The sequence below is a fragment of the Conger conger genome, chromosome 17, assembly GCF_963514075.1.
Source record: "Conger conger chromosome 17, fConCon1.1, whole genome shotgun sequence".
NCBI classification, from domain to species: domain Eukaryota; kingdom Metazoa; phylum Chordata; class Actinopteri; order Anguilliformes; family Congridae; genus Conger; species Conger conger.
Window position 1 is genome coordinate 37,332,397 of NC_083776.1, and position 6,127 is coordinate 37,338,523.

Consider the following 6,127-nt stretch of genomic DNA (forward strand, 5'->3'; position numbering starts at 1 on the left):
TCCATTATCTTTAACCCGCTTATCCTGAGCAGGGTCGCAGGGGGGCTGGAGCCTATCCCAGCATACATTGGGCGAAAGGCAGGAATACACCCTGGACAGGTCGCCAGTCCATCGCAGGGCACACACACACCATTCATTCACACACTCATACCTACGGGCAATTTAGACTCTCCAATCAGCCTAACCTGCATGTCTTTGGACTGTGGGAGGAAACCGGAGTACCCGGAGGAAACCCACGCAGACACGGGGAGAACATGCAAACTCCACACAGAGAGGCCCCGGCCGACGGGGATTCGAACCCAGGACCTCCTTGCTGTGAGGCGGCAGTGCTAACCACTGCACCATCCGTGCCGCCAGGTTTGAGTATGATACGTTATTTTATTTTTCCATTTAATTTAGGAATGACCCCTTTTTATGACCTCAGAAACTGATTCACAGGCTACTAACATCTCATCAGAAACTAAACATAACAGACAACAATAATTTGTTCTATTAGTTTGTAGTTTATTTGCAATCATTCTGATTAGTCATTCACTGACAGATTTGATATCAGGGGATCTGAAATCGAGATAGTCATTAAGACAGTCCAAATATCTTTACCGCACATAATGTATTTTTCCATAAACCTTTTCAGCCTATGAAAAGGCACCGCTCTCATCTTCTTGTTAAAAGCTCATGGGGACCTACTTAAATGTGTCCCGTGAGGGTGAAGGGTTAGGCTCTGTTCTTTCTTCAGACAGACACTCTGAATAATGAATCCCCTGGCTTATATGGGCTCTGTTGTACTGGTCCTGCTGTACTGACGCATGTACTTCAGGGAGCTGAGAGAACTGCACCAAGTTCTTACCTTCACCCCTGACATCAACCTGAATAATTAATCCGTCCACATGGACGTCACAGTATAACAGGTAAAAATACACTAAACGAATACAGTACAAAACGAATGTGCTGCTTTTCAAATCCCTACAGATGCTGCACAACTGAATTTTATGAAAATGAAATCAGAAATGGCTTAATAGTCACAGGGCGCATTGCAGGAGGTGTAGGTTGTGATTGGGCTGGCAAAGCTGAACAACAGACCGTCTAATAAGGGTAGTGGCCCTTTGCGTTTGGCAGCATAATTGAAGTCTTTAGACAGTAGTCTGTCTTAGGGGAAGGAGCTTGATTTTGAGGATCTCAGAAGATTCAGGTTTCTCCTCAGAAGACTGCTGCAAATAGTACTCTTCTGTGTTAACAGAAGAAAAGTGTTGGTTGGGGGTTTTCACCCTTTTACAGTGTGGTTTCGTATGTTGTTTGCAGTGCAGTTGTGTCCACGGTGAACTAGCAAAGGCAGAACTCTAGGTAAATACTTGAATTTTCTTTTTTGCTTTGCACCACACCTTCTTTTAAATAGAAACTGTTCCCCAAATGTGACTATAACATTGTGTTATTATATCATTTTACAGCAAGTTATGATCATTCCAGCAGCAGCCAATGGATGTTATTCCTGTCACAGCATGGAGAGAAATGCTCTGTCACCTTGATGCTCTGGTCATCACACAGCTTAACGGTGCTGGCTTTGTAGGTGTGTGGACCATGAAAAGCAAAAGCATGTGTATTTTCATTTCAGTGTAGTTTCAGCTTAACTACTGCTTGAGTGTAAAACTATTTTAGGCATAGTGTAGGAGACAAAGGATACACCATAGATACACCGCAGATACATATGGACTGGGGTCCCACTCACTTACCCCAGAACACAGCTATATGACTGGTGTTCAGGGGGCCACATCCAGCCCATGCAGATATTTTTGAAGCATCATATTTTTTTCTTCTCAATTGACTTTTGTCAACTCACTTCCTGCTAGTGCAGGATAGTAATCAATTCCAACATGAATACAAAACATATATATGTATTATATACCATATACCATCAGCATTACACCGTAAGCATTACACCAATCAAACTGTCTTTGAACAAAGTTCAATGCCAAAGATAATGTGCCAAGAAGAAGGACAGATCTAGAAAGGGCCCATGTCATGGAGCGAGGTGTAAAGGGGTTGAGGGCCTTCCATTCCATAGTTCCCTCTTGGTTACCTGGATCCATCCAGCTGACACCTATGTTATGTTCTGTTATATGACATGGTATTTAACTGATGCTTTCATCCAAAGTGACTTACATTTTATTAAGCAGGAGACCGTCCCTCCAGGAGCAATGTGGGGTTAAGGGCCTTGCTCAAGTGTGGAGATCTTATTGTGGAATCTACACCAGGGATTGAACCACCGACCATGTGGGTCCCAGTCATGCACCTGCCCCACACCTCTACAGCTCAGTTCTGTTTCCGGGACAAATTCCCAGACCTGACCAATCCTGTTCCAGGATTCTTAACATTACCCTTGATGCACTGCCCAAACTAACCCGCAGCTGTTCTCCTGGTGTGGCCTGTTGGCCTGGTATTCACTCGTTCAACGCCGCTCAGAAGATAACAGAAAATCTCCACACTTTGCAGCAAAGTCTGCATGGGATGACAACCCAATTACAGCTCACTGAGAAATTCATTCTGTCTCACAGGTTTACATTCCAGTAACCTTTAGAGACTTGCACTTGCTGAGCAGGACATGGGAATGTTTAATGAGTGAAAAGGTGGCAAAGTACTGAGTGAAAATGAGGTGGCAGCGAGGCACACATTAACTTAACTTTATGATTTCTTTAACTGGGTGTTCAACTCCCTTTATTATCTGCCCGTTAATGATCTGCTAATTGGTTCTGGAACTATAAAGGGTTCCCTTAGTCTCTAGATGTGTCTGTAGCTGTAGTTTCCTCTCAACTGCCAGATTTCAAAGCTAGAAACACTTTTCAACGTGCTAACTGGTACCTTTAAAAAGCAGTTACTGCATAGTTTCTTCTCAAGATTTTACATTTAGACCAAGAAGCTTCACTGATTTCAGCCTCAAAGGTACAATAGGTATGTTCTTGTGTTAAAACATTGTTAAAAGACCAGAGTAAATCCCTTCCTATCATTTAAAAAGCCTCACTGACATGTTGGCTCACCCTCTACCTGTGTTTATAGTCCTTAAATTCGTGTTTCAAAATATGAAGTTCATGGGCCGGCACTCTGTACCAAAACTTTGTATAGCTTTACAATAATTCAAGTTCATTGGTTGAAAATTGGTTCAAATTGCGAGAGCCAATTGTGTTTCAAGTGTGATTGTTGCTGAAATTCCTCTCTTGGAAAGTCTATTAAAGCCCTGTAGTGTGTGGGTGAGTCTCACAGTGTGTTAAAGCCTGTAGGGTGTGGATGAGTCTCAGTGTGTTAAAGCCTGTAGTGTGTGGGTGAGTCTCACAGTGTGTTAAAGCCTGTAGTGTGTGGGTGAGTCTCAGTGTGTTAAAGCCTGTAGGGTGTGGGTGAGTCTCAGTGTGTTAAAGCCTGTAGTGTGTGGGTGAGTCTCAGTGTGTTAAAGCCTGTAGTGTGTGGGTGAGTCTCACAGTGTGTTAAAGCCTGTAGTGTGTGGGTGAGTCTCACAGTGTGTTAAAGCCTGTAGTGTGTGGGTGAGTCTCACAGTGTGTTAAAGCCTGTAGTGTGTGGGTGAGTCTTACAGTGTGTTAAAGCCTGTAGTGTGTGGGTGAGTCTCAGTGTGTTAAAGCCTGTAGTGTGTGGGTGAGTCTCACAGTGTGTTAAAGCCTGTAGTGTGTGGGTGAGTCTCACAGTGTGTTAAAGCCTGTAGTGTGTGGGTGAGTCTCAGTGTGTTAAAGCCTGTAGTGTGTGGGTGAGTCTCACAGTGTGTTAAAGCCTGTAGTGTGTGGGTGAGTCTCACAGTGTGTTAAAGCCTGTAGTGTGTGGGTGAGTCTCAGTGTGTTAAAGCCTGTAGTGTGTGGGTGAGTCTCAGTGTGTTAAAGCCTGTAGTGTGTTGGTGAGTCTCACAGTGTGTTAACGCTGTAGTGTGTGGGTGAGTCTGACAGTGTGTTAAAGCCTGTAGTGTGTGGGTGAGTCTCACAGTGTGTTAAAGCCTGTAGTGTGTGGGTGAGTCTCAGTGTGTTAAAGCCTGTAGTGTGTGGGTGAGTCTCACAGTGTGTTAAAGCCCTGTAGTGTGTGGGTGAGTCTCACAGTGTGTTAACGCTGTAGTGTGTGGGTGAGTCTCAGTGTGTTAAAGCCTGTAGTGTGTGGGTGAGTCTCACAGTGTGTTAAAGCCTGTAGTGTGTGGGTGAGTCTCACAGTGAGTTAAAGCCTGTAGTGTGTGGATGAGTCTCAGTGTGTTAAAGCCTGTAGTGTGTGGGTGAGTCTCAGTGTGTTAAAGCCTGTAGTGTGTGGGTGAGTCTCATAGTGTGTTAAAGCCTCTAGTGTGTGGGTGAGTCTCACAGTGTGTTAAAGCCTGTAGTGTGTGGGTGAGTCTCATAGTGTGTTAAAGCCTGTAGTGTGTGGGTGAGTCTCACAGTGTGTTAAAGCCTGTAGTGTGTGGGTGAGTATCAGTGTGTTAAAGCCTGTAGTGTGTGGGTGAGTCTCAGTGTGTTAAAGCCTGTAGTGTGTGGGTGAGTCTCACAGTGTGTTAAAGCCTGTAGTGTGTGGGTGAGTATCAGTGTGTTAAAGCCTGTAGTGTGTGGGTGAGTCTCAGTGTGTTAAAGCCTGTAGTGTGTGGGTGAGTCTCACAGTGTGTTAAAGCCTGTTGTGTGTGGGTGAGTCTCACAGTGTGTTAAAGCCTGTAGTGTGTGGGTGAGTCTCAGTGTGTTAAAGCCTGTAGTGTGTGGGTGAGTCTCAGTGTGTTAAAGCCTGTAGTGTGTGGGTGAGTCTCACAGTGTGTTAAAGCCTGTAGTGTGTGGGTGAGTCTTAGTGTGTTAAAGCCTCTAGTGTGTGGGTGAGTCTCACAGTGTGTTAAAGCCTGTAGTGTGTGGGTGAGTCTCACAGTGTGTTAAAGCCTGTAGTGTGTGGGTGAGTCTCAGTGTGTTAAAGCCTGTAGTGTGTGGATGAGTCCCACAGTGTGTTAAAGCCTGTAGTGTGTGGATGAGTCTCAGTGTGTTAAAGCCTGTAGTGTGTGGGTGAGTCTCACAGTGTGTTAAAGCCTGTAGTGTGTGGATGAGTCTCAGTGTGTTAAAGCCTGTAGTGTGTGGGTGAGTCTCAATGTGTTAAAGCCTGTAGTGTGTGGGTGAGTCTCACAGTGTGTTAAAGCCTGTAGTGTGTGGGTGAGTCTCACAGTGTGTTAAAGCCTGTAGTGTGTGGGTGAGTCTCAGTGTGTTAAAGCCTGTAGTGTGTGGGTGAGTCTCACAGTGTGTTAAAGCCTGTAGTGTGTGGGTGAGTCTCAGTGTGTTAAAGCCTGTAGTGTGTGGGTGAGTCCCACAGTGTGTTAAAGCCTGTAGTGTGTGGGTGAGTCTCAGTGTGTTAAAGCCTGTAGTGTGTGGGTGAGTCCCACAGTGTGTTAAAGCCTGTAGTGTGTGGGTGAGTCTCACAGTGTGTTAAAGCCTGTAGTGTGTGGGTGAGTCTGACAGTGTGTTAAAGCCTGTAGTGTGTGGGTGAGTCTCACAGTGTGTTAAAGCCTGTAGTGTGTGGGTGAGTCTCAGTGTGTTAAAGCCTGTAGTGTGTGGGTGAGTATCAGTGTGTTAAAGCCTGTAGTGTGTGGGTGAGTCTCACAGTGTGTTAAAGCCTGTAGTGTGTGGGTGAGTCTCACAGTGTGTTAAAGCCTGTAGTGTGTGGGTGAGTCTCAGTGTGTTAAAGCCTGTAGTGTGTGGGTGAGTCTCAGTGTGTTAAAGCCTGTAGTGTGTGGATGAGTCTCAGTGTGTTAAAGCCTGTAGTGTGTGGGTGAGTCTCACAGTGTGTTAAAGCCTGTAGTGTGGGGGTGAGTGTCACAGTGTGTTAAAGCCTGTAGTGTGTGGGTGAGTCTCACAGTGTGTTAAAGCCTGTAGTGTGTGGGTGAGTCTCACAGTGTGTTAAAGCCTGTAGTGTGTGGGTGAGTCTCACAGTGTGTTAAAGCCTGTAGTGTGTGGGTGAGTCTCACAGTGTGTTAAAGCCTGTAGTGTGTGGGTGAGTCTCAGTGTGTTAAAGCCTGTAGTGTGTGGGTGAGTCTCAGTGTGTTAAAGCCTGTAGTGTGTGGGTGAGTCTCACAGTGTGTTAAAGCCTGTAGGGTGTGGGTGAGTCTCACAGTGTGTTAAAGCCTGTAGTG